A 23,650-nucleotide genomic window follows, 5' to 3' on the forward strand; every position below is an offset into this window, starting at 1 on the left:
GCAGAGATCGGAAAAGTGGGTAACACTGGCAACCAGACCTTTCTGCGTCAAAGGATGGGTTCACTTGGGAGAGTGGGGACCGCCTCTGTGACGGTGTTCTGCGGTCATTAGGACCACAGAGACCTGGACTCCCCGTGCCTTGTAAGTTACTGGCATGTTTGTTTAAGCCTTGGTTCCATCATCACTGCATTACTGGTGTCTGTCAGTAGATGTAAGGAAGGAACCCTGTGGCACAGTGGGTTATGTGCTGGCCTACCAACTGCAAGGTGAGCAGTTCAAACCCACCAGTCACTCATTCTGAGGAAGACAGATGAATGTTTTCTGTCCCTGGGAAACCTAGGTGGGGGTGGGGGTTGGGGGTTGGGGTTGGGGGTTGGGGCTGGGGGGTGGGGGTGGGGGTGGGGGGGACAGGCTTTCCTTTGTTCTATAGAGCAGCTGTGAGTCAAAATCAACTTGAAGGTTGTGTGTGTGTATGTGCACGCGCGTGTGTTTCCTGTTTTTGAGTTTATACGTAAATGTCATTGTGAAGGTTAAAGGAGGTAATGTTTGTAAACAGATTAATAAGAGGCTCAGCCACACAACTAAGGGTTTGTTAACTATTGTCACTCTTGGAGAATCGGCTCTGTCCTCATATTTAGGAAGCAAAACGAGCACCAAAGCAAAGTCAACAACAAATAAGTCTCCTTGTATGTTCCAAAAGGGCCAGCGCACTCCATGGGAGACAGGAAATAAGGCTCCGCTTAGTCATAAAGGGCAAGTTACCTGTTCACGTATCGGCGCATCTACCTTGGGATCAAGGTGAAGGTGGCAGGCGTCATCGCTGATGGCTTGTTAGCCCCCGTGAGAGAGTCAGAAATGTGACCAGCTACATAAAAACACAGCTGGTTACCTTGCTCAAGTTTGACTAGGTGAGTGAATGGCCGGGTTGGAGCAGGCAGTCTGACTTCCGTCCCCACTCTTCATTCAGCACACCGCACCCCAGACTCCATCCGTCTCCTCAGCAATCAGAAGACACAAGCACTGGAGACTAACTAAAGCGCAGGCCACGGGAAGGGAAAGGCAATAAGCGACACCCCAAACGTAACTGACAAGAAGAGGAAAATACAGGAAGGAGCCGTTAATGGGGCCAAAGCATAAAACCCAATCTTTGGAAACTGTCCCCAAACTGCTAACCATTCCAAACTAGAACCTCTCAATGCAGCCAAGCCAGACAGTCTTAGAGGACAGCGCAGGGAAAGGGACTTTGTTTGGAAATCCAGCGCTTGCTTAAAAGGAACACTGACCAAAAGGCATGAAAGACCCCACTTTGGTTCTTTGTAGAAGCCGCACTGACACTCCTGCTTAGAGAACGGCTCACACGCAAAATAGCAGCTGCCGAGGGAGGCTCTCCCCAGCTCACGAGCAGCTTACTAAGACTGAGAGTTTCCTGCTTTCCCTTCGCTGCATTTTCATAACAGGAAAGTGGAGGAAACAGCCTGGCTTGTTGGATTTTCTGTAAGTCAGAAGAATGAAAGGCAGAGGGATGGACGAGATGCTCCTGGTTAAGCAGGAGACTAGACAGTGAGGAGCGTCAAGACAAACAGAAGCCATCTTTCTGGCTAGTGGTCAGGTATGACTGACCAAAAATGTCACAGGTAATCCCCACTTGTTACAGCCACACCTTGTTGTCGTCCCCTCCCTTTGAGTGTGGGCAGGACCTGTGCTTTGCTTCTAACAAACAGAATACAAGAAAGATGACAGGATGTGTGTGACCGCGTTACAGAAAGATTGCCCTGTTCGTGTACTATAACTCTCTCACACGCTGGCTTTGAAGAAGCAAATGGTCACGTTGTGAGCTGTCTGTTTGTCAGGGTAGCCTTGCCTGACCATCAGCAAGAAACCGAGGTCTCAGGCTAGCAGCCAGTAAGAAAATCGATTCTGTAAGTCACCATGTGGCAGTGGAAGGAAATCCTTTTCCCTGTCTAGTCTCAGATAAGGGAGCAGCCCAGCTGCATAATGTACCCATTTCAGTGGCTTCTTCCTCCAAAGTGGGGAGTGGAGCCTTCGGCATGGTCTGTTCTTAGTCTGGAAGCTCCGTTGAAACCTGCTCCCTGTGGGTGACATTGCTGGCATTCGAAACACCCGTGTCAGAGCTTCCAGCCGCACAGCAAGCCAGCGCAGTCTGACAAACTGACGGACAGGTGAATTCAAGGAGCTAAACGGAACATTTCCAAGGGCAGCTCGAGAAGACAAACCAACACTTACAACAAAATGTCCGAGGAGCTAGAATTGGAAAACCAAAAGGGAAGAACACATGCAACATATCTACAACTGAAAGAACGCAGACAAATTCAAGCCTGGTGGGGCTGCAATTCTGGAAGAATCTCTAGGCAAAATTTGAATGGTGCGGGAAGCCTCCAGAGAAGATGGCAAGAATACACAGAGTCCCTGTGCAAAAGAACTAGCTGATGTTCCACAGCACGAGTCAGAACCAATGGTGCTGAAGGAAGCAGGTCAAACCGCGCTGAATGCGTTAGCCGAAAACAAGGCTCCCAGACGGGATGGAACACCCACTGAAATGTTTCAGCAAGCGGAAGAAGCCTGGAGGCCTCACTCGTCTACGCCAGGGCATTTGGAGGACAGCTACCGGGCCAACTGACTGGAAGAGATCCGGATTTGTACCCATTCCAAAGAAGGGTGACCCAACAGAATCCTCAAACTATAGAACGATTGTCATTAATATCATGTTTAACTTCCACCAACAATGGTTACGGCAACAAATTAACAGGAAGCTGCCTAAAGTTTAGGCCGGATTCGGAAGTGGACACGGAACAAGGATGCCACCGCCGCTGTCAGGTGGATCCTGGCAGATCCATACCAGAAAAATGTTTTCTTGTGTTTCTCAACTATGCAAAGACATTCAACTGCGTGGACCACAAGGAACTCTAGATAATCTTGAGAACAGTGGAATTCTAGAACACTTTGTTGTGCTCACGGATCAAGGGGCAGTTGGGTGAAGAGAGCAAGGGTTAAAATCAGGAAAGGTGTGTGTCAGAGCTGTACCCTCTCACTGTACTTATTCCACCTCCATGCTAGCAAGTCCCGAGAGAAGCTGGATCAGATGAAGAACACAGCATCAGGACTGGAGGAAGCCCTATTAACAGCCTGCAGTGTGCAGACAATATAACCTTGCTTCCTGAAAATAGGGAGGACTTGAAGCACTTGCTGATGAAGATCAAGGATTGGAGTCTTCAGTACAGATCACAGCTCAAGGTAAGGAAGACCCAAGTCCTCTCAGCTGGACCAATAGGGAACATCATGATAGATGGAGAGAAGCTTGAAGTGGTCAAGGATTTTGTCTTGCTTGGATCCACAATCAATGCTCATGGAAGCAGCAGTCAAGAGATTAAAAGACATGTATTGCATGAGGCAAGTCTACTGCACAAGACGTCTTTAGAACACTGAAGAGCAAGGAAGTTGCTTTGAGAACTATGGTGGGCCTGGCCCAAGCCAGTATTCTCCAGTGCTCACCTGCATGTGAAAGTTGGACGCTGAATAAGAAAGACTGTCGAAGAATTGATCTGTTTTGAATTGTGGTGCTAGAGAAGAATATTCAAAGTGCCACGGACTGCTCAAAGGGCAAACAGAGCTATATCAGAAGAATTAAGACCAGAGGGCTCCTTAGCGGCAGCAAGGATGGCAAGACTCCGTGTTATATACCGTGGACAGATGAGCCTGCTGAAGTGGAGGAGCGGCAAAAAAAGAGGAAGGCTGTGGTAGTTACATAATTTCACGCCAACTTGATAAATAGAGGGAAGTGGTGGAGGTTAGCCTGTCAATCAGGTCACAGCCTGATGATGCTACCTTGTAGGGGTGGCCTTCTCATGAGGAATCTGGGAACTTCCTCTCTTTCTCCTGGGAGGTGGGTCACACACACTCTCTGTTTTCACATTCCTGTGGACAAGCCACATGGAGCCACACTGACGAGGGCCACAGTCCTGGAGATGCGTCCACTGCCGTTGGAGCCACCGGACGTTCTGCACACCGGCCTGTGATCTTCCTGCATTCTTCTGCATCGCTGCATGTGCTGTGGGAGCCTGAAGAGGAATTCATGGGCTAATATCGGCCTTATGGGCTAATATCAAACTTATGGACTTGATCTGGACTGGACTGGGATGTTTTCTTGATTCATAATTACCTCTTGATATAAAGTTCTCTCTCACACACGAGTGTCAATGAGTTTGTCTCTCTAGTCAACCCGGACTAACACGACGGCCCCCAAGGAGAAAGATGGGCGCAGTGGGTGCACCAGTGGGCCCGAGCATTGTGAGGATGGCTCGGGACGGCGCAGTGTTCTGTTCTGTTGTGCGCAGGGTCGCTGTGGGTCAGAGCTGCCTCCGTGGCACTGAACAACAACAACAGCAAGGTTTGCAGACGCACAGAGCTTGAGGTGACTATCTTTGGGTTGCAGCTGCTAGCAGAGGGGCATGCCTTTCAGCAGCCCTGAAAGAAACGGATAACCGGTTCTGATGAACAACTACATCGTGAGCAGTTCTCGTTTGCAGTACAACCTGCTACCAAATAAACCCAGCAGTCCTTAATGCTGCCGGAGGTCTGTGCAGCCATCGCAGTGAGGATTAGAGCCTGAAGAAGAAGCAGGACCTGTCGTTGAAGACAAGTCAAGCTTCTCCAAATCAATTCACATAACTCCACTTTTCACACACAGTATAGTGCACGGCAATGACCAAGCCACCTAACCAGAAACCTCTGACCTCTGCAGGTCATCTTACTGCAAGCAGAACCTCATGACGAAATGCTACAATTGCATCATGTGAAAGCTGGAAAAGTCTCCCGTTAATCGTTCTGTTCCCCACCTTTCAATGGACAGATGAGAAACCACAGACCCACAGACTCTACGTGACCTGCCCAAGGCCACTCAAGGTATGGCACAGCCTGGACCTCGTGTTTCTAAGGCCTACCAAATTCTACCTTCAACACCAAAAATAATAGGAAAGGCAGTATCAAGTATTCTGTGGTGGAAAAATGGGAACTAACTTTAAGACGTTATAAAGTGGCTGGCGTTCAACTAAAAACTAAGCTTTGTGGTTAAAGGGGGGAAATTACACTGAATAAAACATTCATTTTGAATGTTCACTTCCTTTTGAAAGCAATGCACAGTATTTTCTAAGTAAATTAAGAAGCTCCTAAAACAGGCTCTACTTCCCTATGATCTGCTTTGTTTTTAATGAGTGTAAGGTAAGCGGGGGTGAGGGGGGATCAAAAGAGAGTTGGCTTGTCTGTTTCTCTATTTTATCTATTTCTCTTCATCAACTTGATTTTTCTAGCAAATATTTTCAGGGTCAAGCCTACTAGGTGCAGTAAATAGGGAGTGCGTCAGAATATACTCATATTTTATTATTTAATACTTACTATAAAGGAACCTGTCTGTATACTAATAATTTCTAGAGAAGCAACCACATCTAAACAAGGGATGAAAAGAAAGAATTTGTATGTATTTTCACAGGTTATTAAGAATGCAGGCCAGAGCTCTCGTTTCTCCTAAATCCTTCGTATTCAAAATAAACAACAGCTTGGTTTTCTGTATCATAACATTGCCCTTCCACACTGATGGAAGCCATCGAACAAAGGGGATACATCACCAGCCAGCGTGCCACGCCCCGGCAGAACTCCGGAAAGGAGCTCACTCTGATGGAACGCTCCCAGAAGCCCAGCAGCAATTTTCCTTTAAAGAAAGTGGTCTTTCGGGCACTTCTTTTTTTCTTCCTTCCTAAACTTTTATTTAAAACAAGACAAGAAGAAAGATGCGCTCATCATCTGCGTTCTAACTAGTTCTTGCTCCTCAACAGGAGCTTGGATCTTTACAGGCATTCCCGTTCCTAGACCTTGATCTAGCCCTTCTGTGTTTATAAATAGTACCAGAATGCTCAGGTATGAAATCAGAAATAGTAACAATGAAACCACTCTCGTGGCCTGCATTCCCTGCAGACCAGAGTAGAACTGTTCCTTGGGGTTTCCGAGATTGTAAACTTTGACAAGGACAAACAGCCTCATTTTTCTCCCATGGAGCAGTTGGTGAATTTGAACCTCTAACCATGCAATTAGCAGCCCAATGATTAGTCCACAGTGCCACTCGTTCACTGCGATTGAGTCAATGCCTACGGTGACTCTATAGGACAGAGCAGAACTCCTCTGGGTTTCTGAGATGCTAACACTTTAGGGCAGTAGGGCTTCTTTAATTACATTCCTAAGAATGAAAACTAGCCTAAGCTAACATTTTGCCATTCACTAGGCTGTATTCTAAACGCTTCACATATATTAATTCACTTATATCTTTCAGCAGCCCTATGGGTTAGGTTACTATTTTTAATCCCCATTTTGCCTATCAGAAAGCGGAGGCGTGGTTATTCATGCACTGCACCCATTCCATACGCTGTTTGTGAGAAACCTCCCTTCCAGTTGGCAGAATGTTTCATTAACCTAACAATTCAGCCTTCTGACTCACCTGCTCTCTGTGAAAGAAAGAGTAAATTATGTAAACACGGAATTTGGGGAAAAGGATCGGACAACATACCTCAGACCCTCCTGGGTTTCTTAAGCTGCTTACCCCCTTCCACAACATGAGGGGAAAATTCATCTAACTCAAGCAGGAAATAGGAGGAAATCCACTTGGCTACTTCCCTCTGTCCAGTCGGTTTTATTCCTCATGCCGTATATACTTGAGAATAAGCCAACCCGAATATCAGCCGAGGCACCTAATTTTTCCACAAAAACTGCATTAAAAATGTGCTGAAAAACTCAGCTTCCACACAAGACCATACAGTAAATCTCTGTGTTTTTAACTACTGCTTTTCTATACATTGTTCCCAAAATGGAGTGCAGAAGGAGTGTTATTCGACTGGCCACCTCTCAGATTCTAATACAAGTTTCAACACCCAGCTGGGGGACAAGAGCTTTGGGACTAACGTATTTACTTCCCACATTTGCTCAAGATGAAAGGGAACTGAAACTCAAATTAGACAGCCCCACAGCGCAATGGGGTTGCTGCAGAGTGGCTGGTGAAGGGACATGCTGTTCCCGTTCCTCAACAGTCTCCGAAGACAATGTGGTTCCTCTCCCCTCTTCTCTGTGTTTGACCTGACAGCATGCTGCCCTTTCCAGATAAGCACAATGCACACAGTTAGGCTTTCATTTCAACCAAAAAAAAAAAAAAATTCCAAATTCCTTGCCATTGAGTCCCTGCTGGTCCCTACTGAGCCTGTAGGACAACTGCCTCAGTGGGTTTTAAGACTGCTAGCTCTGACAGGGATAGAAAGCCTCTTCTCTCACAGAGTGGCTGGTGGTTTTGAACATTGCATCTTGGGTTAGCAACCCAACACATCGCCACTACACCACCAGGGCCCGGTACTACACTACTATAAGGTAGGAGGAGTCCTGGTGGTGGAGTGGGTTAAACATTCGTCTGCCAGTCAGACGGTTGGTAGTTCAAACCCACCAGCCATCCCATGAGAGAAAGATGAGGCAATGTGCTTCCATAAAGACTCACAACCTTAAAACCCCTATGGAGCAGTTCAATTCTGTTCTATAAGGCCGGACAGCATGGATGGAATTGACTCATGGACAATGGGGTGGGGAATGTGACATCGTGGAAAGTTCCCTAGCATCAGTAGTCACATTGCTTTCATGAAACAGGCCAGGTACTTCCATAGGACATACCACTTTCAGCCTTTTCTCTACTCTTACTGGACAGAAGACTTCCTTTTCATCCACTGCACAAAACTTACACTACCTAAAAAGAACAGCAACAGAAAGATGACCCACCACTCTGTCATCCAGAAATAAAAATATCCCCAATTTCTAAACTTATCATTGGATCTTTCCTATCCTCCTTAGAATGAAGTACTTCTGCTTTTAAAAATACTCTTAAAAGGGCTGTCACCCAATAATAATTGATTTCTGGGAGGCCATATAAATATTTCAATGCAGTTAATTTAAGCATAAAACTTTCCTAACCAGGCCTTCTTTAATAAGAATATTCTCCTTACTATACTTGAGCAAAATTTCTGAATAAAAAAACAAATCCCATTGTTTCCATGCTGAGCTACGCGGCAGTATACATTTGTGGACAAATGCAAAAAGACAAAGGCAATCAGTTATCCAGGACGCTTGTCTGTAAGAAAGAGCGGCCGATAGCCCTCACAGTGGCCACCCAAGGAGCAAACGAGGGCTCTAAGTGGATCTGCTTTCTAAGTGCCAGGGCTCAGCTTGAACTACGAGCAGACTTCAAAAGGTTCATAGAAAAAGTCTGTGAATTCTAAGTCTAGAATCTTCTGATTTTTTTCCCCCTACAAACATTTTGGAGCTCCTTTGCACAGTTTGTAGTGAAGCTAACGCAAGTGTATGCTTTTTCTTGTCCCGCCCACTATCATCTCAGAAATGGAGGGGAAGGCCTCTACTAGTAAACAGTGATTAAAATCTGAGAGCAGTCCAGACGCACAGGGACAGTGACGGGATGTCCTGTGTCAGTGCATTACTGGCACTGCCTGGGGACCTGGCAGGACGGGAGAGAAGACAGAGAAAACTGGACAATAGAGCTATCAAATCTCAGAACAGCAATAAAGAATAAAAGCAGAGAAGGCAAGAAGGAAAGAAAGATAACAGAACAACCACAAACCAGAAAAGACAAATCATGAGTGGGAGGTTGATAATGTAGCTACACCCATATCAGCACCACCAGCTGTTTTTTAGGAAGGCTCAAACAGTGGCTATCTTACACTTAGCAAGCCATAAGTTCTCTGTTATAACAACTCCACTCTACTATTGTAGACAATATGCAAATAAATAAGCATCGCTGTGTTGCAAAATAAAACTTTGTTTACAAAGGCAGGCCACGATAAGGCTGCTGGAAAATTCTTGGCCTAGACATCCCAGGAAAATGGGTGGTATTTATGGATTAGGTCAACGAGACGCTCGTTCGTGGCTGGGGACAGAGTCAACCCTGGTAATCAAGTCGCAGTCTAATGACACCACCTTGATGTCATACACCTTTTGTATACGAGTGGGGGACTCTGGGCAATGCGCATTTCTCTCTCTCTAGCCACTTCACCTCCTCCTTGCAGGTACTTCACTGGGACTGTGTGTCTGCCTCCAGGGGTGTCCCCACGCAGGTCACCTGTCCCCGAGTGCTGTTGGCTCCCAGCCATGTTCCACAGACCTGAGCTACATGTGACATTGGACCCAATGACCTGTGATCTACCTGCTCCCTGCTTGCCTCAATATCAGCCACAGGAGTCTGAAGAAGGCTTTGACTAGCACTTATGGGTTAGACTCAGGGACTGGCTGGGATGCCTTCTTGATACAGAATTTCTCCTTGATATAAAGCTCACTGTTGTACATAGAGAAGCGTCACTGGATTTGTTTCTCAGGACAAGCAGGCCTAACACTGCTCTTCTGCAGACCACAGGCTGTGAGTGAGCCTTCCTTCAATCCTGATGCCTACTCTTCTTCAAATCCTGCTTCTCTGAGGACGCGCTCACAATATAGCTAGAATAAGTATGGTGAGAAGATACTTTTTGTGTGTATGATTTTTTTAATATATGTATTTTTGGGTACACATACTTTTAACATACTTCACATGATGACTAGGAAAAAAACCCTTCATGTTCCAAAAGTAACTGACAAAAGAAAACTGTCATATATAATGTAATCCTAACATGGATTCAAACATCATTCTAAAATAAAGGAAACTCGTCAACTTAAATGGAAAGAGGTCTTGCACGCAAAGCAAAGCACTACTAAAGAAGAACAAAGTAGGTGGCTGAAACTTGCCTTCATCAAAATCTGCTATACATATTTAAATTTTAACCATTTATAAGCCAGTCAGAGTGCAGTATAGCACCGATGAAACACACAACTGTCCTCTAGTTCTTTGGTGCTTCCTTCCCCCCACTATCATGACCTCAATTCTACCTCACAAATCAGATTAGACCAGAGCATGCACACTGCTACAGATAAGAGCCCCGAACACAGGGAACCCAGGATAGATAAATCCCTCAGGGCCAACAAGGAGCGTAGAGATACCAGGGGGATTCAGGGAGGGTAGGGGCAAAAGGGGGAATTGATCACAAGGATCAATCTAGGACCCTCTCCCAGGGGGATGAATAACAGAAAAGTGGGTAAGGGGCAATGGAGGATGATGTCAGATATGGAACTAATAATCTATAACTTATTAAGTGTTCATAAGGGAGGGCAGGCAGGCATGGAAGAACTGGGGAGCTGATATCAGGGGCTTATGGGAGTGGATTTCTTTTCTTTCCCTTCCTTTCTTCTTTCTTTTTCTTTCTCAGTGAGTGGAAACTCAGGCTGAGCAGGTATGGAAATGGAGAGTGGGAATCGTGCTGAAGATGCATAGGCCTGCAAGACATTATTTGACCATGGGGAAGGGCCTTGGCCGCAAATAACAGCAATGAGGGTGGTAGAGCTCACAGGGAACAGAAATATGAAAATTTCTCAGACACAACCAAACCCCTCAAAGGAATGAGTTACTGGGCCTGGGGTCGCAAGAGCATATCATCAGTGGGTATCCAGGCCCATTGGCATTACCCAGCCCCCCAAAACCCGAGCTCTACATCCCACTTTGGCGAGTACCAGCTGGAACCTTAACTATCCAGGAGTGGCCACCTAACGGGCAACTTTGGTTTCTCCCTGTTTGCAGGAAAAAGAAGAGTAAAGAGAATTCAAGACACAGGGAAACAATTCGTTCCATGAACTAACAGACCATGCGGCATCAGTCTCAACGACCCTGAGACCAGAAGAACTGTGCGCTCCCACCACCCACTGCTCTGAAAGGGATCCCATTGGAAGATCCTTGGCAGAGAGGAACAGAAATGTAGAACCAAACTCGAAATCATTTTTAAGAAAAGAGTAGGTGTACTGGTCTAATAGAGACTGGTGGAAGACTATGGTGTTGTCAGTCTGGAAACGAACTCCCCTCCATGACTCAATGTTCAGCCAAACGGTAATCAGGACTATGCAAGGCACAGCACTAATGCACACATCTTGGAACCATCAAGGGTCTGAGATAAAAAGGGCAGCACCTATGTAAGGACAAAGTTCAGAAAGCTTAGGAAAGACAGAATGGAAACAGGAAACAGGGACGAAGGAAGATAAATGATGTCACATCGTGGGGACGACAATCTACAAAACAAATGGGTATGAATTGTTGAATGAAAAACTGACCTGGCTGGTAAACCTTCACTCAATTCACAATAAGGCGTGTAAGTTTTTGAAAATTAAAATTGTAAGTAACGAGAAAGACCCCGTGAGAAGGACTGGTACAGTGACTGCCACAAGTGACGCAAACACAGTAACAGTTGTGAGGACGGCACAGGACCAGGCCGGGCTTCGTTCTGTTGTCCAGGGAACTATGATTCAGAACTGAGTCAACAGCACCACACAATCCTAACAAGGATTCACAACAGCAGATCCCAAGGCCTTTCCAGTGGGTGGGTTCAAACTGCCAAGCTTTAGGTAAGTCCATCAGTGCAACCCATGAACTCATTTAGGTCAACGTAAAGATCTCTTTGTCCATGAAGCTTTTCTCCAATCTCCCAAATACGTCCTCTACTCCCCTCCCCCCCTCCGACACTGTAATTTCTGGTTCAATGTCTGCTTCCCTGATAGACTACAGAACACCAGAATACTACCTGGTGCAACACCCAGCTGCTTGGTGCCCTGAGATGAATGAACTAAAGGCTTTGCCATTTCAAAATGGCCCAGTGGGCTGAGGGAATAAATGCATGGCTGGTGGAATGCAGCAAAACTTGATTTTGCAGAGGGAATGTGGGACTGTCCCAGCCTACACCATCGACAATGTGATAAAGCCAACAAAAGGAGGCTATGTCCGGTGACCAGAAAGCAAGCGGTCCCCGAGAAGGACACAGAGTTTGAACAGGCTGCCCTGGCTTAGGTTTGCTAAAGCAGACGCTGCAAAGGAGTTCTACGCAAGTGTCACGGCTTAAAGTCATCATCATCATCAAATGAGGTTTAGGAAATGATGACATTTTCAATGGCCTATGCACTAGGACAGCGGTTCTCAACCCGTGGGTCGTGACCCTTTGGGGGGAGGAGTCGAACGACCCTTTCACAGGGGTCACTCGATTCATGATAGTAGCAAAATTACAGTAATGAAGTAACAATGAAAATAATGTTCTGGTTGGGGGGTCATCGCAATATGAGGAACTGTATGAAAGGGCTGCGGCGGTGGGAAGGCTGAGAACCCTGCACTGGGATATTCAGAGGTAGCAAGCTGGATAGATTGAGACAAGTACCTGCAGGATCTCTTTACGATACTTGTTCGTTCTTACTTACAGCAAAGCATGCTATAAAACAGTGCGGTAGTTAAATAAAAATACACGGCTTTTATAATTTGCCGCAGACACGGTTACACAGACACACACGGGGGCGGGCAAACTTCATGGGAAAATGGAATTAAAAGACGATGACTTTTTTCCACAAACTCTTTGAAGTCACCTCGTATGGAAGTAATCTCTAAAGTAGGTGGGCGTAAAGGGCAGGTTTAAAACCGCATACAATGCGATATGTTTTTGATATGAAAACAGCAAAATAACTAACCAGATATCTGAGTATATCTCCAAAAGTACTTGGTAGAGGGGTTAGGGGTCATGGATTTGGGTTTAGTATTTTATTTTTATAAATGGCCACACAGTATTTTGTAAAGAGTTTCTTTTTAAGGTTCTTTCAAACAAACATGCAAGCCAACAGAATGCGGATGAGGTAGTTCTTCAAAAGAAACATTAGGTGTCAGGAAGACGTGACACAGGACAACACTATTATTTAAAAACAGCTCGACCTCCTGACACGCTTGTGCATTCCTACCAATCCTGCTGCAGCCCACCACAGCGAGACAGCCCATCACAGTAGGACAGCCCACCACAGTGAGACAGCCCACCACAGTGAGACAGCCCACCACAGTGAGACAGCCCACCACAGTGAGACAGCCCACCACAGCAGACAAAGCAACATCGTACCAGTGCTGGGGGTGCTCATTTCAGCTTCTAACTGCATTCTGAGGTTCTGTAGATATATTTTAAGATGACCCCATTTCTTCTCTGGCACTGGACTCAGAACCTGGGCCAACTTACCTGGTGATTTCGGTGTCCAAGCTCCATTAAGGGAAGTAAAGAAACTTCAAAAGTGAGGTCTCCTCTGTTAGTGCCATTTATGCAGCACCACAAGGCAGCCAGACACCAGGAATGACCTGAGGTGTAATTCCAATCGTTACAATAGCATCTCTTAAAACAATGAGTACCAATACGGGGCTTCAAAGCATTCATGGACAAATTCCATTCACTTCTAATTCCATTTCCCCCCAAACTTTTTCAAGTCTCCTTCAATTTGTGTGATATGCATTAGCTTCTGCCTAAATTAGAAAGATGACCAAACCTTCATCTTCAACTATGATCTAATATTTTATATTTCTTTTCATAAATATTAATTATACAGTAAGTAATGCCCTGTGTTTAAATGCTACGAGCGAATAACAACAGTTTGGCTTGTTTATATCTGTGATCATTAGGTTCTGCGTCAACTTGGTTGATCCAGGATTTCCAGTGGTTTGGCAGGGCTGGCCCCCCACCATATGATCTGAGCTAATATAATGTAGTAAACTCCATGATGGACTCTGCTGTGAGCATCCAAGCAGTTGTTGGAGGATCTGGGTGGAGTGCACCCACCTTCCTCAGGTCAGAGCGGTGATGTGATTGAAGTGAAGTTTCAGGGGGGACTTCCTATCTAAGTGGATGGATGTAGTGGGAAAAGCTTGTTTTGCCTTTTGCTGGGTCTAGACTCTGCGTCTAGTTCACTGACCTTTGGGTTCTTTGGACTTGAGCCCACAGTCTACAGATGACAGGAACTTTACCAGTGGCCTGCCATCTGCTTTGCCAACCCTAGATTTATACACCCCTCGAGTCACAAGCCTGAACTGCTGACCACAGAGTGAGTAAGGCTGAGTGCCTTCTGGCAAGAAGCCTGCTTACAGGGTGGGACTTCCTTTGGACATTTAAGAGAACCAAAAGACCTTTGTGATACTTGCAGACACAGGGAAGATGCCAAGGGGCTGCTGCATGGTCAAGAGGCTGGTAGGGCTGAGCAGACAAAAGGACTGTATCCTTACTGTTTCCTTATCTTGACGGGTGGTAATCTATCAAGTTCCCTAATCAACCCGCCACAGTGAGCAGTGGATGAGGGTTCTGTGCGGCCACTGCAAGGGGTTATTGAACCCAGCAGGCAAGGAGAGCACCATGGAGGAGGCAGTTGGTGTCAGAATAGGGTCACACAGTGGAGGGGGGAAGATTTTTCACGTAATGGCTTTCTACTATTCAATAGTCCTGATATTAATAAAATACTCAGACCACACCGAGGTAAAAACACTACAGGTGTGCAACAGAGCAGGGGAGGGGGGAGTGCCAAGGATAGACTTTGGGGCAAGGGCAGGGCGTGGCAACCCCATCGGACTCGACTGGAGGACACCCCTCAAGGTCAACAAACAGATCTTGAACTATTTACAGGTTTTTCCTTTAAATTTTTTACATTATTTATTTGGTCATTTTGTTTTCTTTTGTCACTTTGTTTTGCTATGTCTTATTTTTTGTGCATCTTAATATCTCTGCAGGTCTATCTAGATAAGATAGGCTGGATGAACAGTCTGGAGGAGAAAACAACAGGACCAATGGTTCTGGGGGGACATAGGATAGGGAGACGTGGGGGAAAGGAGGTGGTTTTGACCAACCCAGGGACAAGGGAGCAACAAGTGATCCAAAATCAATGGCAAGGAGGGTGTGAGAGGCCTGGTAGGGATTGATCAAGGGCAATGTAACTGAGAGGAATTACTGAAACCCAAATGAAGGCTGAGCATGATAGTGGGACAAGAGAAAAGTAAAAGGAAATAGAGGAAAGAGGAGGAGGCAAAGGGGTCTAAATAAAGGCATGTACATATGTAAATATATCTACTATGGTGATGGGGAAATAGATCTACATGCATATATTTATAGGTTTATTATTAAGCTAGCAAATGGACATTGGGCCTCCACTCAATGCAAGAACACTTTGCTCTATTAAACTGGTATGCCATGATGCTCACCTTCTCAACACGATCACTGAAGACAAATGTGTGCATAAGCAGATGTAGTGAAGAAAGCTGACAATGCCCGGCTATTAAAAGATATTGTGTCTAGGGTCTTAAACACTTGAAGGTAAACAAGTGGCCATCTAGCTCAGAAGCAACAAAACCCACAGAAGCAACAAAACCCACAGCTCACCAGCCTTTGTGACCATGAGGTATCAAAGGGATCAGGTATCAGGCATCAAAGAACAAAAAAATCATATCATTGTAAATGAGGAGGAGTGCAAATTGGGGGCCCAAAACCCATCTATAGGCAACTGGACATTCCCTTACAGAAGGGTCACAGGGAGATGACGAGCCAGTCAGGGTGCAGTGTAGCAACGATGAAACATACAACTTTCCTTTAATTCTTAAATGCTTCCCCCCCCCACTATCATGATCCCAATTCTACCCCAACTTTCCCTACAAATCCAGCTAGACAGAGAATGTACACTGGTACAGATAGGAACCGGAAACACAGGGAATCCAGGACAGATGATCCCTTCAGGACCAGTGGTGAGAGTGGTGAAACTAGAGGGTGGAGGGTACGTGGAGTAGAAAGGGGGAACCTATTACAAGGATCTACATATAACCTTCTCCCTAGGGGACGGACAACAGAAAATTGGGTAAAGGGAGACGCCGGACAGTGCAAGATATGACAAAATAATATTATCAAGGATTCATGAGGGAGGGGGTATAGGAGAGGGAGGGGAAAAATAAGGAGCTGATAGCAAGGGCTCAAGTAGAAAGCAAATGTTTTGAGAATGATGATAGCAACAAATGTACAAATGTGTTTGACACAATGGATGTATGTATGGATTGTGATGAGTTGTATGAGCTCCCAATAAAATGATTAGAAAATACTCATTGTATAATTTATAATCTATATAGATAGATAAAATATATGAAACAATGCAACATAGAAATCAGGAAAGGAAAATAAAACCCATTGTAAATAGTAACAATATTAATTCAAGGTAGACTGTGAACTAGTAGGATGGATATTGAAAAATGCAGAGCAAAAACTAAATAGTGGGGGGGGGGGGGACTCCACATGCATTGCCATCCATCAAGTTGATTCCAACTCAGCGACCCTATAAAAGGGTTCTGGGGCTGTAATTGTTTGTGGAAATGAACAGCCTCATCTTTCTTCTGTGAAGAAGCTGGTGGGTTTGAAACACCAAGTTTATAGTTACCAGCCCACGGCTCCCCTGACCACCATCAGTAGGGTTTCTTAGGATAGTGAAAAGGTGTAACTAAACATTTGACAAATAAATTGAAATGGAATACTAAAAAATATTCAGTTCGACAAAGTAAAGGGGGGAAGGCAGACGAGCAAAATAATTTTTTAATGAGACAAATAGGAAACAACAGAATGTTCAACCTAAAACTTAATGTATCGATAATTAAATGGAAATAGACTAGATGCCTCAATTAAAATAAAGATTTCATAATATATAAAAAGCAATACCCAACTATGCATAACCTATAACAGATGTATTTTAAATACACAGATACAGATAGTGAACAGGTAAGGACATGATATACTAGCAAAACCCAATGATAATAAAGTAAACTACAGATTTCTTTTACTCATTAATCAATATGCAAAAATCCTTACCAAACAGAGGACAAGCAGAGTAAAACAAAATAGCGCCCAGAAATAGATATACACTCAAATGGTCAACCGCTTTTTTTTTCACCAAGATGCCAAAATAAGTCAAGAGGTGAAGAAATGATCTTTCAATAAACTAAACAGGAACAAGCACATATCAACATGGAAAGGTTCTGCCTCCACCTGGTATCATAAATGAAAATTACTTTGAGACAGATGCTAGAGATAAGTATAAAAGCTAAAACTATAAGGCTTTTGGGGGAAAACAGGAAAATGTGTTCATGGCCATGAAGTAGAGACAGCACTATAGATTTACAAAAATATAAATTGAATTTCATTAAATAGAAATTTCTTTTCTTTGAGAGATATAATAAAGAAAATGAAGAAGTAACTGCTGACTAGACAAAGTATTTTAATCCTTATTATCTGATAAAAGATCCAGAAAGTTTAAAACAAAACTATAATTCCATAATAAAAAGTCATATAGTAGAATTTTTTAAAAGTTTTCCCTAAAAATTAATATTTAATCATAATCAATAGGTTAAAAAGCCTTAACGATAACTCCAGTAATTCCTTCTGAAGAACACAGTTGTGCTAGATATAAACTCCATATAACCATGTTTCTTAACTCAAGTAATATAAATAACCCCTTATTACTTTTTAAAGAAAATTACCCTTCACACAACAAGAGATCAATCAATACATGTTTCATAAGGGAGCATATGTGAATGGCCAACAAGCATAAGATAAAATGTTGAACATTGTAGTCATTAAAGGCCCTTGCATCGTGCAAATGGCTAACAAGGCCGACTGCGTAATGGAAAGGTTAGAGACCTCAGCCCACCCACAGGGAAGGCCTGCCGATCTGATTTCCTACACGTCAGCCACTGACAACCTGACCGAGCACATTGCCACTCTGATACATAAGGGGTCATCTTAAGTCAGCAGGAACTCCATGGCAAATGTTGCTTTGTTTTGCTAATTAATAGTTTGGGATTTAATACATGCATCATATCATCCCATATTTCAATCATGTCAAGTAAAATGTGCGATTGCTACCTGATTCCAAACATTCTTTTTCTACGTGGACTCCCTGACATTATCTCCCCTTTACCCTACCACCACCCCTGTACCCCCCTAGCCCCGAGCCCCTTATTCCACATGCTGCCTCGATAGGGAAATCAATCCTGGATTTCATATGCCAAAGAATGGAAAAGCATGTAACGCAGCTACCTCCATTGACACTATACCTCGGAGGTACACTCTCATGTGGACAAAAACCAAACCAAAGCACGGAAAAGCTTGGAAACCAGATCAGGTGCGGCTTGTATCATAGTGGGGTCAATCCACCGACAAAGTTGTAACTGTCGGGTCAGATTTACGCTTTGGTCTTCTCGACTCCTCTCTCTGCCCAGCACTCTGTTTAGTGAGCGCTTTCCGCCATCCCTCAATTTTAGAAAGGGGCAGCTCTCTGGAGGCTCATTCCCTATGGAGTTCCCCAAGTGAATCTTGGGCTCCCCTGCCACCCATCGCTTTCTGCACAGCGGATCCTCACAGTTCTGGCTCTGATCCCTCCTTCGCTTTGGATTAGATGGATTCCTATCCTTCGGTGACTGATGATGGGGTGCTTCTTCCATGTGGACTTAGTTGACATCACACTTCGACGGCTGCTTCCAGTGTTTTGTTTTAATCGTTTGCTTTTTCTTTTTTAATAGTCACCAAGGAAATCACATCATTTTATACCACCTCAGGAGCCCTGGTGATGTAGTGGTTCCACGTTGAAACCACCAGCCACTTCTAGGGAGAAAACCACCGCATTCTACTCATGAAAGTACCCTGTCCTATAGGATGGCTGTGCGTCTGCGTCAACTCGACGGCGATGGGTTTGGTTTGGGTTATGGCTTTTAGTTGCACCAACTAGAACACTAATATGAAAAAGACGGATGGCCGCGGGTGTTGGCAAAGACTTGGAATAGCTCTCATGCATTGCTCGTTGTTGCAGCTACTTGCTGTGAGGTAGAATCTGGCTTGCGGGAACGATAGGTATATTGAATTAGATAGCCTTTGGGGAAGATTGTTTGGCAAAGTTTTATAGAATTAAGCAGAAATGGATCCAATAGGAATAGGCTTGTAAAAAATGTTCACAGGAGCTGTGTTCATAACTGCCCACAAATTGCAACTAATCAATCCCAAAGTCAATCAGTAAGTGATTAAATTCAAAGAATAGTATTCAGCAATAGTAAGAAACAATCTAACGATAGATTAATAACAAGTATGAATCCTAAAGAGTTAAAAACCACTGAGGAGCTCAAAGAGCTCCTTTGAGTATTGTATCTATGCATAACTAAATGAGAAAACTGAGAAATTTTAGAACGCTTTATTAAGTGTCTTTGGAGACCTATGATTTTCTTTCTTTTGGATATAAGTATACCTAGAAGTGAACCACTGAGCAAGTGTCTGCTTAATTGTGTAAGACATTGTTGATTCAAGTTCTCTTTCTGGAAAGGGCTCTTGCTTTACCGAAATCTTCACATGAAATCGCACATTTAATAGCGTATCATTAACTCCCCAATCAAAAAAACTGATCATAAAAGTTTTTTCTGTGACCACGTTCTGAAAAAGCTCAGTATCTCACAGGTCAAAATAATTCCTCTCCTTCTAGCCTTGTGGAACAACTTCTAAAGGCTCAAAACACAAAGTTGACAGTGTTTTCTCCAGTCATGCCGCTGTGTAACACATTCCCAATCAGAGCAAAGAAACAGAACTACTGTTTACTTCCTACCAAAATACCGTTTGAACATTTGTTTCCAACTCTGCAGAATTATCAGCAATGTTTCACTAGATCTTATCTAGTTCCATGTAGTCCCTTAACAATTTTTTTCCATTAATAATTTCACGGCCACACGCAAAGGGAAAAAGAAACAAAGACTAGAAAACACAACTGTGCCAGTCCCTTATTCACTCTAAAATACCCACTCCTGCTGCACTGCAGTGAGCCAATGGTCACTGCAGCCTGGAGACGAAGACGTACAGCAGGCCCTCCCAGAGTTCTCAGTCTGCTTGAGAAATCTCAGCTACCTTCAACAATAAATGTTCTTGAATATAAATTGAGGAACACATCATTTGGGGAAAATATATGCTATGTTCCCCTTAAATAACCCAATAACATTTAATTTTAGTCAATAATAGGTTAAGAAGCCAATATAATAAACTCGGTCTTCTTTCTGAAGGACATAATAATTTTAAGAAAGAAAAATTGATTTTTGCAACTAACGCCATACAGCAATGTTTCTTAACTCAAGGGAAAATAACCTCATTTCTTTTTAAAGAAAATTACCCTCTACTCACAGCAAGAGATCAAGCACCCATATCTCTACCAGTTACACATACCACCACCGCCGCCATACCCACCAGTGTACAGTAAAACCTGAAGACCAGCCAACAAACTACGGTTTGTGCTTTAAAATGAAGAGATGAGCTAAATTCTATGATCTAGTCTCACAAATCTACATTCAGGCACAAAATCCTTACCCCATTTGCCCCACCCCCAAGCTCTCTCTTGCTCACACTTTGCCCCACCAGCCTACTACCACTATCCATCCCATAATCCCCACGGCTCTCCAACATTCCCAAACCCAATGGTAAGTTTCCTCACTCCTTCCTAGCAACAGTATGCCACAGAGGAGCATCTAGTCTTCTGGGTTGGCGGGGTGGGGAAGGAGGTAACATTTTTTTTAACTTGGCCTCCATGATACCACATACTCTTTAGCGACTCTTCCTTCTTTCCAGCCATTTCTTCTCAGCATCCTCTGTGGGCTATTCCCTGAAGTGTCACAGGTCATGAAATTCCCTCATTGGGTTAGAGGTCTTCAATGTTTCGGTCTATGGGGCCCAGTAGACTTTAAACGATTACTGAGGAATTCAAAGAGCTTTTGTTTGAGGGCTGCATCTGACCATAGTAGTCTTAGAGAGCTGAGGAAACTTTTCAATAAGAATTCATCTAAAAGCAACAATAAACCCATTACATGTCAACAAAGACACCATAACTTTAGTGAACAAACGCAGATACATTTAATATGAAAAGCGGTATCACTTTATATTTCCACATACTTCTTTTAATTTAGGCTAACTGAAAGATAGCTGGATTGTCAATTATCTGGCTTTCAACATTTTATGTATTTTTTGGTTCGTTCATACTGGGCTTTATCTCAGCTGTATCTTGTCCTTAGGGGGACCCACTTGAATGTTTGTTGTATGTTTTTCAGTAAATGAAACTCAGGAGTGATGAACCTGTAGCGTCGGCAAGCAGGATGATAGTTTCTGGGGGGTGCGGTGGTGGAGGGGCGGGGGAAAGGGAGAGGATATCAACTGTTCAAGAAGGAAGCGAATGTTCTGAAACTGTGCTAGCAGCTGATCAACACTGCTTAACGTGACGGAACGACGGAACGGTCTGACATCTGTATTAGCTCCTCCAAAAATGGTTTTTGGGGAAGAAAGGTAGATGGAGTCAAATTTGATCTCCCTGCTGACCCAGTTTAAAGTTATTTCATTTTAAAAAGTGGGGGAGAGAATAAAAACTGATTAAGCCTCTGTTGAAAGCCCTCTGACCGCAGACCAGGGATGTGAACAGCTTTGCTATCATGCAGAGGGCATTGGGGAGTGGATTCTTGCAGACGCAATTTGGTTAAAATTTAACACCTTAGCATTTGTTCGCCCTCTTGACCCATTTTAAATTTGTTCTAGTTAATATTTTCTATTGAGGTTTTGTTTTAATTTGTTATTTTTGTTGGGTATTTTTTTTTTGTTTTTGCATGTTTTCCTCTTTCTGAAATCCAGGGTAGATACATCTATAGAGACAGTTACTTGATCAATGGTTTCTTGGGGAATATGGCAGAGAGGCTGGGAGGAAATTGAGAGCAATTAACAATGAGTACATGACAGAAGAAACTGTTCTAAGATTGGTTGTGTTGAAGACTATACAACCTTCTTAATATAATTGAACTATTTAATTGTATTCTATGTGAATTTTATGCCAATAATATTTTTTAAAGCTAGCTGGATTCCTATGTTTATGTGTGCATTCAATCTGTTATGATACTACCAGTTGCCCCCGTAATCCTTCAGTGGCCCTTGAAGACTGAGAGAGGAACAAGGGGGCATTGGGAAGTGTATTGTTAAGACTGACACGCAGACCGCTTCTCGAGGCCGCGGGGACCCCACTTTTACAGGGTGCACAGCACTTTAAGGTCAGCTTGAGGTGATTTCATCTACTCCTAGTTCTAAATCCCATCTCTTCTGTGTTCACTCTCAGCTAAAACATATAAGCTCAACCTCTCTAGATACTGACATCTATTTTATAACTAATAAAGCTTATATCCAGACTCGTCGGTTCCTCAACCTCCCACTATCCCAGCATACTTCGACTGCACTCCCCCCATCTCAGTAACCGGCAATGCAGATCAAAAACAACTGATTTCTCAACCCACATTTGTGAGCTGCTAACCCTATGAACTGTTCCTCTGTCCTACACCCCGGAGCCTACAGCTTTCACCCCCCCCCCCGCCCGGCTCCCACCCCAGGTCAGGCCAGGCCCACATCGCTTGGCCTCGCTTTTCCTGGAGCCGCTTGACAAGTCTCTAGGCATCTTCCTACAAGGGGCTTCACGAAGTTTGTGGGAAAATGCAATTAAAAGATAACGAAAAATGTGCACAGGTTTGTGACTCCACCTTTGTATCTTCATCACAAAAATACTAGAAAGGGATTTTCTTAAAACATAGCATCAGATCGGTCCTCTGGTACCTTCTGACATCACTCAGGGCAAAAACCGAAGTTCTCATCAAGTCTTACACACATCCTCTGGCCACGTGTCACTTCTTTAAGCTCATGTCTTACAACGTTCTTTCTCCGCTCCAGCCACACGGGCCGCTTTGTCACTGCCCAAGTACAGCAAACACTGTCGCACCATCACACCTTTAAAGCTATCGTCTTCTGCCTGGAACCTTCTTCCGTCAAATGTTCACATGGCTTGATCCCTTAGTCACCGTTCCAACACGGCCACATCCAAGATGCCTTTCTTGATTTTACCTTGCTGTGAAGAAGCATGCCTGTCACCACTCCTTTGTCCTTGTCCTGCTTTAGTTCTCTTTGTTCAACTCCGCATTATCTGGCACCTGCATCTGGCCACTGAATGTCGTCTCCCTTGCCACATGCCACATGGGAATGGTGTTTGTGTGGTCCTGTGCTGTCTTCACTACCATCCAGACAGTGCCTGGGTTGTTGTAGTTGCTGCCTGTCTACTGCTTGGGTGGGTAACGAGAGACGCCGTGCTGGCTGGCGACGGGAGTAAACAGGGAAAGTGACCATGTAGCATGACCGAGACAGTCACATTTAAACCAATGTCTTGAAGGAGCAAAAAGTGTGTTGTTGGTGCTAGGTGAGGACTAAAGTGTGCCTGACCCAAGCCATGGTATTTTCCGTGGCCTGATAGGCACATAAAGCTTGGACATGGAATGAAGACCAAAGAAGAAACCATGCATTGGGACGCGGTGCTGGAGAAGAATATTGACAGTGCCATGAACTTCTCAACAGCCACATCGATCTGTATTAGAACAAGTGAGTCCAGGGTGCTCCTTGGAGGTTAAGGATGGTGCAACTTCATCCTTCAGACGCTGGACATGTTGGCAGGAGAGACCAGTGCTTGGAGAAGGACGCCACGCTTGGCAGAGTAGAGGGGCAGCAAAGGAGGGGAAGGCGCTCAGGAGGAGGACTGACACTGGGCTGCACCAATGGGCTCAGACAGAGGCACAATTTTACGGGGGGCATGGGTCACCGTGGGCTGGAGTTAACAAGCACGACCA

At 44.3% G+C, this 23,650-nt stretch overlaps 1 protein-coding gene across 9 annotated transcripts in view; it reads right to left on the minus strand.

The window, feature by feature from the left end:
• The window catches only part of SGMS1 (sphingomyelin synthase 1), a 320,508-nt gene that overhangs the window by 123,716 nt on the left and 173,142 nt on the right, over positions 1-23,650 (minus strand). The window contains exon 5 of one of the 9 annotated variants that reach the window (XM_075533702.1): positions 13,161-13,276. The exons of the other annotated variants lie outside the window; for them this stretch is intronic. The gene's annotated coding sequence lies outside the window, so the exon portion shown is untranslated. The remainder of the gene's footprint in view (positions 1-13,160; positions 13,277-23,650) is intronic. 9 annotated transcript variants of the gene reach the window in all.

This window comes from Tenrec ecaudatus, chromosome 16 (genome assembly GCF_050624435.1).
Source record: "Tenrec ecaudatus isolate mTenEca1 chromosome 16, mTenEca1.hap1, whole genome shotgun sequence".
NCBI lineage: Eukaryota > Metazoa > Chordata > Mammalia > Afrosoricida > Tenrecidae > Tenrec > Tenrec ecaudatus.